Source organism: Pteropus medius, unplaced genomic scaffold (genome assembly GCF_902729225.1).
Source record: "Pteropus medius unplaced genomic scaffold, Ma_sr-lr_union100, whole genome shotgun sequence".
In the NCBI taxonomy this organism is placed as follows: domain Eukaryota; kingdom Metazoa; phylum Chordata; class Mammalia; order Chiroptera; family Pteropodidae; genus Pteropus; species Pteropus medius.
In genome coordinates this window covers 1,948,136-1,960,302 of record NW_024344436.1, presented here as the reverse complement: position 1 = coordinate 1,960,302, position 12,167 = coordinate 1,948,136, and the positions used below count along the sequence as shown (strand labels likewise).

Genomic DNA, 12,167 nt, shown 5'->3' with positions numbered 1-12,167 from the left:
TCAGGGGAAATCTGGCTGGATGAGGTAATTCTGATGCTATCTAAAATGCTACAGGTTTGCCTTCTTTCTCCCCACTCTTGGAAGAAGTTATCTAAGCAAGTATTTTAAGAACGTGTGAACAATCTTTTTCATTTCTGCAGTCCTTTTCTTGCCATCCATTCAGAGTTGTACTGTGACATATATGTGCCTTACTTCTTGAAAAGCTGAATATGCAATAGTTATTGTATGCAATGAAAATGTGAAAAGTTCCCTAGAATAAAATTCCTGTTCAACACTGAAGTGTTTGAGGAATTGCAAAATGAGTGGAATTTTTATGCAACTGAAGAAATGACTTTGCTTGCAATTATAACAGTTACAGTTGCACCTATTTATGAGTGTATACATTCAACAGTCTGATCTACTTTCCTTAGTATAATAGTAATGAACAATTTGAAAATGAAATTAAGAAAAACAATTAATTTACAATAACATCAAAAAAAGAAAATATTTAGTAATAAATATAAGAAAAGCAGTGCAAAATTTATACACCGACAACTACGAAACTGTTGAAATAAATTAAAGAAAATGTAATAAATAGGAGCCATCCTACAGTTATGTATTGGATGACAATATTGTTAAAATGACACTATTTCTCCAACTTACTTACTGATTCAACACAATAAAATTCCAGCTGCATTTTTTGCAGGTGACAAGCCGATACTAAAATTCGCATGAAAATGAAATGACTTGGAAGAATCAAGCCAGTCTTGAAAAAGAACAAAATTAAGGACTATACTTTCTGATTTCAAAAGTTACTACAAAGCTAGAGTAATTAAGACAGTGTGATACTGGCATAAAGGTAGACATGTAAATCAGTGAAATATAATTGAGAGCCCAGACATGAACCCTCACATTTATGGTCAACTTATTTCTCACAAGGGTGCCAAGACTATTCAGTGGAGAATGAATAGTCTTTTCAGCAAATGGTACTGGGACAATTGGATAGCACATGCAAAAGAATGAACTTGAACCCCTACGTCATACCAAGCACAAAAATCAAACTCAAAATGTGTCATAGAGTTAAATATAAGAGCTGAAACTATGAAATTCTTAGAATAGACTATAAAATAAATATTTATGCTAATGATTTAATCATTCATTGATATCACACCCAAAGCACAAGCAACTAAAGAAAAAATAAATTAGATTTCATCAAAAATAAAAATTTTGCACTTCAAAGGACACTATCAAGAAAGTAAAGAGACAACAAAGAGACTGGGAGAAAATATTTCCAAATTTTATGTGATAAAGGTTGTATCCAGAACATATCTATCTATCTATCTATCTATCTATCTATCTATCTATCTATCTATCTATCTATATATATAGAGAGAGAGAGAGAGAGAGCTCAACAGTAAATAGACGACTCAATTTAAAAATGAGCAAATAATTTAAATAGATATTTCTCAAAAAATGTATATATAAATGTTTACTAAGCACGTCAAAAGATACTCAGCATCATCAGTCATTAGAGAAACGTAACTCAAAAACATGCTGAGATACATCTTTATACTCACTAGGACTGCTAAAATTAAAACAAAATAAAAGAAAACCTAAAAATAATTGCTGGAGAGAAATTAGAACCCTCATACATTATTGGCAGTATTATAAAATAATACAGCCACTTTGGAAAAACATTTTGGTAGTTTCTCAAAAGGTTGAGCATAGCATTATCATATGGCACAGCAATTCCACTCCTAAATATATTCCCAAGAGAAATGAAAAATTATGCCCATCAAGAACTTGTACTTTAATATCCATACCAGCATTATTCATAGTTTCCAAAAAAGTGAAAACAGCTTAATATCTATGATTGGATATTCATATCCTTATGAATGGATAAGAGAAATGTAGATTTATCCATATAATTAAATATTATTTGGCTATAAAAATAATGAAGTGTCTACGGCCGTGCCACCCTGAACAAGCCTGATCCTGTCTGATCTTGGAAGCTAAGCAGGGTTAGGCCTGGTTAGTATTTGTGTGCGAGACCACCTAGGAAGACTAGGTGCTGTAGGCGTAAAAAATAAAAAATAAGGGATTGTAAGCTTACAGGGTCCTTGCAATCTATGAGGTCAACCAAGGGTTACCTTGCCTAAAAAATAAAATAAAATAATGATGTACATGCTACGACATGAATGAACCTTGAGAACATTATGTTAAGTGAAAAGAGCCAGTCACAAAAAGCCACATGTTGTATGATTTCATTTATTTGAAATGTTTGGAATAGTCAAATCCATAGAGACAAAAAAAGTAGATTAGTGGTTGCCAAGGGCTGATGGGAGGAGGCAATGGGGTGTGACTGCTAATGAGTATGGTGTTTCATTCTGGATTGATGAAAATGTTCTAAAATTAGTTAGTGGTGATGGTTGGACAATCCTGCATATTTACTAAACACTGAATTGTACATATTACAAGAACGAATTTTATGGTCCGTGAGTTATATCTCAATAAAGCTGTCATTTTAAAAAGTGTTTATCATCAAGAGGATTTGAATGAAATGAGCAAGCATCCTGGCTGAGGTATTCCCAGGACTCAGGATTTCTAGAGCTAAAACTGAAATGATCCAGGCAAACAGGGATGTGTTTGTCACACTCACTCATGGGAGGAATGCTTAATTAAGATTTGAAAGATAGGTAGGAAATTAGTAGATGAAGTGAGGAGAGAATTGTACATACTAATGCTTCGTGGTAGGAGGCAGAAATAGTTTAAGGAAATACAAAAAATAGTGGTGAAGGCCTGGTGAATCAGTTTGAGCCGAAACTGAATTGAGGAGATAGGTAAGGTGGAGGCTTCCATGTGCTACAGGAGAAAGTAAAGTCTTGAGGTATTTACATATCTGGCTCCTCAAATATGACACAGTCTCCATTTGAACTTCAGTGGGGTCTTTAGGAGACAGTGTAGGAGACAGGGTTTGGCACTTCAGAGGCACACAATAGATATCTAGGGACATGTAGTAAGTCCAGTATTTTGATTTCTGGCCTTTGGTTCAATGATGTGCAAATGGTTGTGCCATTGTTTCCAGCTTTCAGGCTCCTTTTTTCATTTTTCCTCTTTTGCCTGTTACCTGTCAACTGAAGAGACTAGATTAAACTTCACAGAGCTGAAAGGAGCCCAGACAGGTGCTTCTCTAAAGCAAGGACAGCAAAGGGATGACTGTGCTCTCTAAGGAGGAAAGTGACAACCAGAGCTAAGAGTTTTTTGGCTTTTAATTAAGTAACTTATGCCTGAAACTGGCAGCAGTTTATCCGTTGCCCACACCTCCCTTACATTAACATATACCTCCCTTCTGCTGCCTGTCAGGATGGCAGCACCTTGTGTTGTCAGAAGGCCCATAGCAGCTCCTGGGTAGCAAGTTGAGCAGATCCAAATGTCAGTGGAAACTTAAGAGAGACAGACAGGATGAAACACAAAGAAAGAAGAGGACAGCAGTAAGAAAAGAAACCAAGACTTGGGGAAAGAAAGAGATAATGAAAGAAATTCTAGGAAGTGCACAGCACAGGGTGAAAGAAGGCAGTGGAAATAAATTATGAGGAGGAGAAAAAGCTACAAAAACTCCTAGGCAGGATGATGTGCACAGAAGAGAATAATTCTACTTTTTCTAGTCAGGAGAGGGCCTCAAATCTCTGCCCTGCTGAGGTTCAAATGCAGACAGCCCAGTCACTAAAATGTTGTTTGTGAATTCCTCAGGTTCTCTTGGAAATTACAGATGAGCCTTACATCAGGGCAGCCAAACAAAAGTCACACTCTTCCTTTCTTAAAATACTGCATTCAATGCTGCTTTCTTCTCTTCTGCTCAATTATCCTATTTGCACTCAAAAGGAAAGTAGTATTTGAAGGCATATTAGAAAATATTTATTTAGAGTGCTATTTACCACATTGTACCAAGGTGACAAGGCTAGGTAATAAGTAGGGGACACTTTCTTTAGAAACAGAAATTTTAAACGGTAGTATCAAAGGCAGCATTTCTGTTTCAAAACACAAGAAAAAACCTTATAATGAGGAGTCATAGAGAGAAGTGAAGACGCTGCTGCTACTATATATCCATCTTCAAAACCCTATTGTTCTAGTTGAAAGGGAGAGCACTAGAGATGGAAAGAGTCAGTACCTTAGAAGAAAGGAGAAAAGTATAAATAAGTCATGCTCCCTTAAAGGCACATAGGCGAGATGAAATTCGTATTTTAAAAAGGGAAATTTCTGCTGTTATTAAAACTTAAAGAACTTTGCAAAGCAGCTAAATTACTCTGTATCATTTATTCTGTGAATTTACTTTCTCTATTTCAATTTGGAGCAGAAGAATAGAGGAAAGGAGGGTCAGTTTTCCTTTGATTTTTGTTACTGAACAACCTTCTTTAATTTGTTTTCTACCCCTGTGCATTTGCATCAATGCCCACACATTCTCTTTAGAGGGAAATCACATTTTCTTAATTTTTTTTTATTGCAAAATCTAAAAAAATGTGCAATAATTCTTTTCAGAAGAATCAACAAGGACCAACCAACAACTTCGGGCCATTTCTTCACCAGCCCCAACACCTCCACCTGCTATTTATTGAGAACCTGCTGTATACTAGCCACTATACTCGGCACTTGTATACTATCCCCATTTAAGGGGTTCTTCGCCTGTGAGAGAGTCATTTCTTTTGCTAGTCAGAGTTTTTTTTTTTTTTTTTTTCACACATCGTGGATTTTTATTGAAGAAAATGAGTCACCTCCTAACTCTTACATGCCCATACGGCCATCTCTTTACCTATTCTGGGAGGACGTTAGATAGACTCTTTTTTCTTTGCACAGTGGTTTTCAGTTTGGTTGTCAGAGTAGGAGCATTGTCAGTAACTATTGGAAACTTGTTAGGAATGCAAAATTTCAGGCCTTGTCTTACACTTGCTGAGTGGAAACTCTGGGGGTGAGGTCCAGCAATCGCAATTCTTTTGCATGCTTACATTTGAAAAAAAAATTGGTCTACGGCATGAATGGCAAGCCACAACCCAAGCTCTAGCCATGTTTCTTCTTAATACAGAATTGGAATTAACAAGATTTCAGTAAGTTCAGAAAGTGGTTTCAAAGGAAAACATAGAAGATGGAATATGATGGCTTTATTCAGGTTTGCTCATTTTTAGAAAATTTAATCAAGGGACCAGTAGGAAATGCAGAGAAACCAACCCACTTAATATATTTTTGTGAAACAGCTTGAAATCTTTGAAAATTGTGACCCTCTCCAACATTGCTGACTGGAATGCAGGTGTATTAACTTCAGGATTAGTAAAATTCCATGATTCTCATTTGCTGACTATGAATTAGTTTCAGGCTTTCCCTTTCCAAAGGCTTCCAAAGCCTTATAATCTCCCCCTCCCTCAGTTAACATGCAGAAGCTCTATCCTTGTAGCAGCTTTGATAGAATGCTAGATCTATTTCAGCTAGAATGCTGGAATTTACACTGCGTACCATGGTTAGACTACATAAAATTGTCAGTCATTTAAAATAAATGTATCCTACGAGGCATTACTTGGAATTTAACTGGTCTGACCTTTTGGAAAAACACTGTTTTATTTGGAAGAAATAACGTGATATGGTTTTCCAAATCAGCAATGACAGCAGATATTACGTTTCCTCACAACTGGAATAAGAAAAATGGAATGACGGAAAGGAAAGTAATGAATTTTATCCAGCAATATAGATGTTACCTACACTGAGGATTTTAACATCTCTGACTTTTTATATGCCTACTATCTGATGCACTGTGATTTCTACTTCTCAGACCTTTGCTCATAAGGAATAATCAAGTACATACAAAGAGTAAGAAGAGGCTGGAATGCTTGACAGAATTCATTAACACTGTCTCACTTCTCAGGTAATCCTCTTTCTGTTGACTATCTTTGGAGACTGAGAACTAGAATGGAACTCAGAGAACTGGGGAGTGGGGGAAAGGGAGACTGTGTTCTAGACCCTGATGGCTTTGCTTCAAAGTCATGCATCAGAAAGAGTATTGACAGCAGATTTACCCTCTCTGTCCCCACACATAGTGATTCTCTCTTATAGATTTCTCTCACCTGGTATGGACCAAGAGATGTCATAGATGGTTTAGCTATAAATTAAAATCTCAGCGATGGTTCACCTGTGACATCAAAATTTTTTAATGACAGTACATTTAGGTAACCCAAGGGGGATGAAAGTGTTTCTTTGCTAATAGATGGGCTGTCTGTCTTTATGTTTCTCTGTGGCTTTATTTTCATATTCCTTTTCCACAGGTCCCCATATGCTATTAATGTGTGAGAATCTTAGAGAGAAAAGGTTATTAAGAAATTATGTTATTACAGGCTTGACAGGTTGAGTTTTCTTTGAAGCAGAGTGTAAGTAGGCAGAGATTAGCATGCAGGACTTTAATTAGGGAGTACTTTTGAGATCAATACCTCTGGAAGGTAGGCAAAGATGAAGGATTGGGTAGAGAGAAAAGTTGTGATACAGTCTCTGTGACTTTCTCAGTTGGCTCCATCAGTAGCTCTTGGACCTTGGCTACCTAGCTGAGACAAGGTGGAGTCGAGCTTTATGTTAATCAGTCACTGGGCTTGAGATGACTGGAAGGAAGTGTGACTTTTGACAGTAAATTTTTCTTTCGTCAAATAGAGGCCATCACAAACAGGGCTGATAGGTAGTGTTCTTTTGGACACATTCTTAACAGGTAGGGGAATAAATTTTTCCTGATGGGGGTTCTGGGTGGCTCATTATAGCATTTGCAACAATAGGTAAGTGAGTAGGTCCTCTCAGGAGAGCACTTGAGGTGTAGTCAACATTTTAGAGTTCATAGTTCTGAGAGAGAGTCTTACAGGAAGGCTACATTGATATTTGACTCACCTACAGCCTAAGACTTGAAGATACTCCCCAAAGAGAATATAGCCAAAGGATATAGAGCTGATCATATGTGACAATTATGAAGCTGCTGCTGCTGCTGCTGCTTCTCCTCCTCCTCCTACCCCTTCTCCTCCCCCTCCTCCTTCTTCCTTCTACTTCTACTTCTACTTCATTTTTTTAAGTGTAGTTAAAATGTGCGGCCAAGAGACCTAAATCCAAAATGTCTGAAAAATACTGTGCTTGCAGAATTATGTAAATTTTATTCAAATCTTCCATATTATTGTTCCCACAATTCTTCCCTTAATGATGATCTTTCTTAAATGGAAGTGCAGTCACCTCTGGCGTGGTTTAATGGTGTTCAGTGAGGTTCCTGATAATCATTAGAGTTCTATTCATCCCTTGGAAACTTAGACTTCTCACATACAATAGGAACACCAACGGGCATTCAGAGGGGTGAAGAAATGTAGTTTTCATGCCATCAAGGAATATGATACCTGTTTTAATTGTTTTAGTAAAATACAACAGGGATTCTGCCAAGGGGAGTGGTCTTTGCATACACAGTGACTCTACAGGGACTAATGGGGGCAAAAATGCTTATGTTACCTGATTTACCAAGCTATCATCTGTCACATCACAGTAACACTAACACGTAAGAAAATAACAATATAATTTTGTATAGGCTTCCCCACTCCAAGATCATTCCAGATAATGATTTCATTATATAAGAGGCATATGACTTAAGGCAATACCCACAGGGTAAAGAGCATTGCTTTGTCATTAGGAGGATCTGCTTTTGAAGTTTTATCTCTGCTTCTTATTATAATGGCTTTGGATGATTACTTTTCTGAAGTCACGAACCTCACAGAATTGTTTTAAGCATTAAATGTAATAATGCATATAAACTTTAGCACAGTACATAGCAATAATTCAATACATATTAGCTATTATTATTATTATTATTATTATTATTATTGTTATTATTATTACCCAAGCACTTTGGATTTCTGTAAACGACAGAAATTAATCACACCAACAGGCCCGACTAAAGAATTAAGCAAGATAGATTTGGGATTTTACTTGAATCCTGGACTTCTGGATCTTCCTTATGTTCTTAAGAAGTTCCAAACTTCAGTTATTTTTGGATTTGAACCATTATTTTGAATAGAACTAATTATCATCAGCTAGAGTTGGAAGCCTAGAGCTGTTTCCTTTGGGAAGATAACCTACTTACACTTATCTCAATTCACTCATTTTTGTCTCTTCTTTTTAAAAATCACATCACCAAAATAGAACTCATGGGATAAATTGTCTCAGACTTCATTGCCAATAAAATAACATCAATGAAAACCACCTGGGATGGTTATGTCTATTGACATTTTTACTCCTGCATTTATTCTTTTTTCTTCTGCCCTCCTGCCCCCAAGCAATAATGAGATTTCATACTTGGATTCTATTTATATATCTGTGGTTGATTAAATAGACAATGGTCTTCTATCTTGGTCATTTACAAGTTAATGGTATGTCAGGACAGACTGCATAAAGATCAGACACTTTGGCCTAACTAAACAGTGTATTCATTCAGGCAAGAAGAAATCCCCAAGCATCAGAATCATTGTTGGATTGTTTGAGAAGGCAGTCAGTAGAGACTTGATAACTAATTTGGATGAGTTGATGAAGCTGAATAAGACAGATTACTGAAACTTCATTTCAATTTCTTGAATAATAATATTTGATATATTTATAAAGCACAGGTGAATCCTCAGAATCTTTCCATTTTCAAGATCCCATTTTATAGATTACTGATGAATATCTTATTACAGAGTCCCATTTAAACCCCCATTAGACTTCTAGCTGGGCAATTGTACAGTTCATACTACATCATATTAGACATTTTACTATGTGTAAGTAAATGCACTCCTTCCTGTGTGTCTGTTTAGGGCACTTTCTAAGTTTGGGAAAAGTGCCGTCTCATGTTAGGGGATAGAAGGCAGTAGGGACAACTAGGAACAGAAAGTAGCTAGAATTATTTTTGTTCCAGGAAGTCATAAATGACAAAATATAGCCAATATCTGGGAAAAATAAAATTCAATAATTATGAACTACATACCCACTATGGCCTGAGAATCTGTAAAGTGCTGCAGGTAGAACAACAAACACCATAGACAGCCTCATGGCATTGGATGGACCTATGTCCAAGGCTTGGACATTACCATATTATTATTTCTAAAACATTTTGATCTCTTTGGTTCAGGACAGGGTGAATTCCCGAGAATGAGGACTCAAGTTCACACCAAGAGAGGGAGGGTCCTTGACTCTTCAGGAAAGAATTCAAGTGCAAGCCAGAATTAGAGAAGAAAGGAAAGTTTATTACAGAAGGAATAATGCTCTGTAAACAGAGTGTGATCTCCACTCAGAGACAGAGAATGAGACCCTGAGCATTTAAGGAATTCGGTTTATATGTGTTTTCCTTTCAAGGTACAGGTATGTAGAGTTAATGGTATGGGTAAACAGTAGTTAGTAGTCTCTTCAGGAATCTTCCTTTGTTCTGTAGGTTCTGGTCTGGACATAGGGCTGATCATAAGATTGTAGGTTCTGAATACAACCTGGTTTAATATTTAGTCAATTTGTATAGTTCTTATGCTTCTTTTTGATATCATCTTCATTTCATGCATTCAATGACAGTAAGTAGTTTTTCTACATGTGGTGTATATTTACATTTGTGTGAAGTATACAGGTGGCTCTTATCTGCTTGACTTAGCATCAAATTTCTGGCATAGAGAGTAAAACTAGCATGTAGGACATAACTAACCTAACAGTAATGAAGGTGATTTTTTCTAACATAGCTCTTGTCTTGTTTCCAAGATAGGGACTAATGAGGAAGGCCAAGAATTGTTTGAGCGATATAAAAATGCCTTTGAATAAGTATATAACTTTAAAATTTGATGACTTGTAGGTTAATACCATCTGAGTGTCTAAGTTCCAAAGAATTTGTCCAAAGTATGTTATGTGATGTGTTAGTGACCTCCTGCTTAGCCAAGAAATTGTGGCTAATTTCTAGGAAAGTTCTACTTCTGTTCAATGAAGCAACCAGCAGAATAAGATTCCTGATACCACAGTATATGTGTCCAGTGGAAGCACACATATCTATTATCATGTTTATATTTCATATAAATATACCCCAGACACTAATAGTTTATGACCACCTATCACCAGCTATTAAGATAAATTAATTACATTGCATTTTCATAAGGGGACCACTGTTTGCATGTCCCTCAAGCAGCCTCAGAGACACAACCTGTCCAATTTAGGATGTTGTCTCTCCTAGGACAGACTGCACATAATCTTATTTCAATTTTGAGACTACAGTTTTCATTAAATTCCCACTGAGGCCTCACTCATTCCTGCCTAATGATGGTGATGGGAAGTGACCCAGTTTTGAAGCTCTGAACATCATTTCCTTGAGAATACAGGTGACAATCTAGAGTCCAGATGGGAAAATAGTACCAATATGGAGCGTTAACTTGCAGCTAGTTATCCTGTATCTTCCTCTATCATAAAAGATAATTCATACCAGACAAAGTCAAATTATTGATTGTGGGGTTCATAGCTGATTCTATTCTTTATTTCTAAGAAAGGAGATTAGAGCACTGGCCTCTTTTATTGATGGGCACTGATAGATAACTATATAGATAACTATGGCCACTCATTAACATAAAACCGTATTACAGTGTCCAAGTCTAAAACTGACTATTTTAATTTACAATGCAGGGCCATCTGGTAGATTTCTACATATCATATACTGAGTCTCAACTGTTTTCCTCAGACTATTTTAAGCCTTTTGGCAATGAATGACAAACAAGATCAACCATTACCCTCAAGGAACTTCAAGGAAGATGTAGATAATACACATTCAAGTGACTATAATGGCAGTCCAAGCATGACGGTGCCAGACCATGATAGCATTGTAAACACATTTCTAGAATCAATTTCCTATTCTCTGTTGCTATTATCATTCCCCTATTCTGTAGATATATGTTTCTTTTCTTCTCTGGACTGCCATCAAATTCATCTATTTGCTTCCAGTCTGATTCTAAACCACCTTCCACATAGCCAATAGGATATTTGTCTTTATAAGATATTCAAGTATAGCACTGTTGTCTCTATGCTTAGACCTCTTCAAAGACTCCTCATATCCTATAGGATAAAACCAGAACTCTTTTGAATGACTTGCCAGATCTTTTCTGATTTGGCTCCTGCCTACCTGTTTGGCTACATTGCCCTCCCTTTTCCCAGTTACTCTTACACTCCAGCTATACTGAATTAGTCATACTTTCCCACCTATTACCTTTACATAAGCTATTTCTTAGGCCTTCTTTGTTTTTAAATTCAAAATCATCCTGTAAGCTCAGCTCCAACAGTACTTGCCCAGTATGCCATGGCCTGAATTAGATGAGTAGGGAAACTTGTGCCTATCTTTACTATAATTCTCAGCATCCTGTGTTGTAAATGCTGGTTTGTGAGTAAAACTATGAATAGGCACTGGCACTAAGATCATTGAGAAGATGAACCTGACTTATTTATATTTGTGTGCACAGGGTTTAGCATAGTGCTATATGCATAATAGGTTTTCAAAATAGTTTATTGAACAAGTTAGTGACACAAAGGAGACAGTGGTTACCACTGACTGAGGTCTTCAGGGAGAGCTCTAGAGAATATGTGCTAGGGCTGGTCTCTGAGAAGGATTTCAGCATGCAGAGGTGAGAGGAGGTTACTCCTGGAGGAACATTCACCACGCAGAAGTGTGGTGCAGCTTATACTCTGCACAATCTTTGAATGAGCTTTTGGAGTCTAGTGTTGGGTTTGTCTTGGCAGACCAAATTAATCCTGATTCTTCAGCCAAACTTCACTCAGAAAACTTCAATTGCAACTCAGGAGAGCTTGGGTAAAAACTAACCATTTGGAGTACTTCAAATGCTATTACTGAAGCAACATGCTTTGCCTTGTTTTCTTGTCAAAATCCCCTTCTTTGAATGGTGCCAGAGTCCCCTTCTAACTTCTGTTTTCCTTCATCATGACTCTTAGACTTTATATCTAACAAATAGAGCTCTCTCTCATCAATGTATTTTTCCAGTTGGATCTAAAATTATTAAATGGATGAAAATAGTTGACTATTGGCTACAGATTTATAGTTGATCCTGGAGAGAAAAACCTCAACATTAACTTTCTTTAAAAAAATTACAGCAGGGTTGTTGACTTTATTCTCTCACTTTAGGGATTTTGCT

General features: G+C 36.7%; 1 pseudogene; it reads left to right on the top strand.

The window, feature by feature from the left end:
* Positions 1-1,940: 1,940 nt before the first annotated feature.
* Positions 1,941-2,059, top strand: LOC120610588 (uncharacterized; annotated as a pseudogene).
* The last annotated feature ends 10,108 nt before the right edge of the window (positions 2,060-12,167 follow it).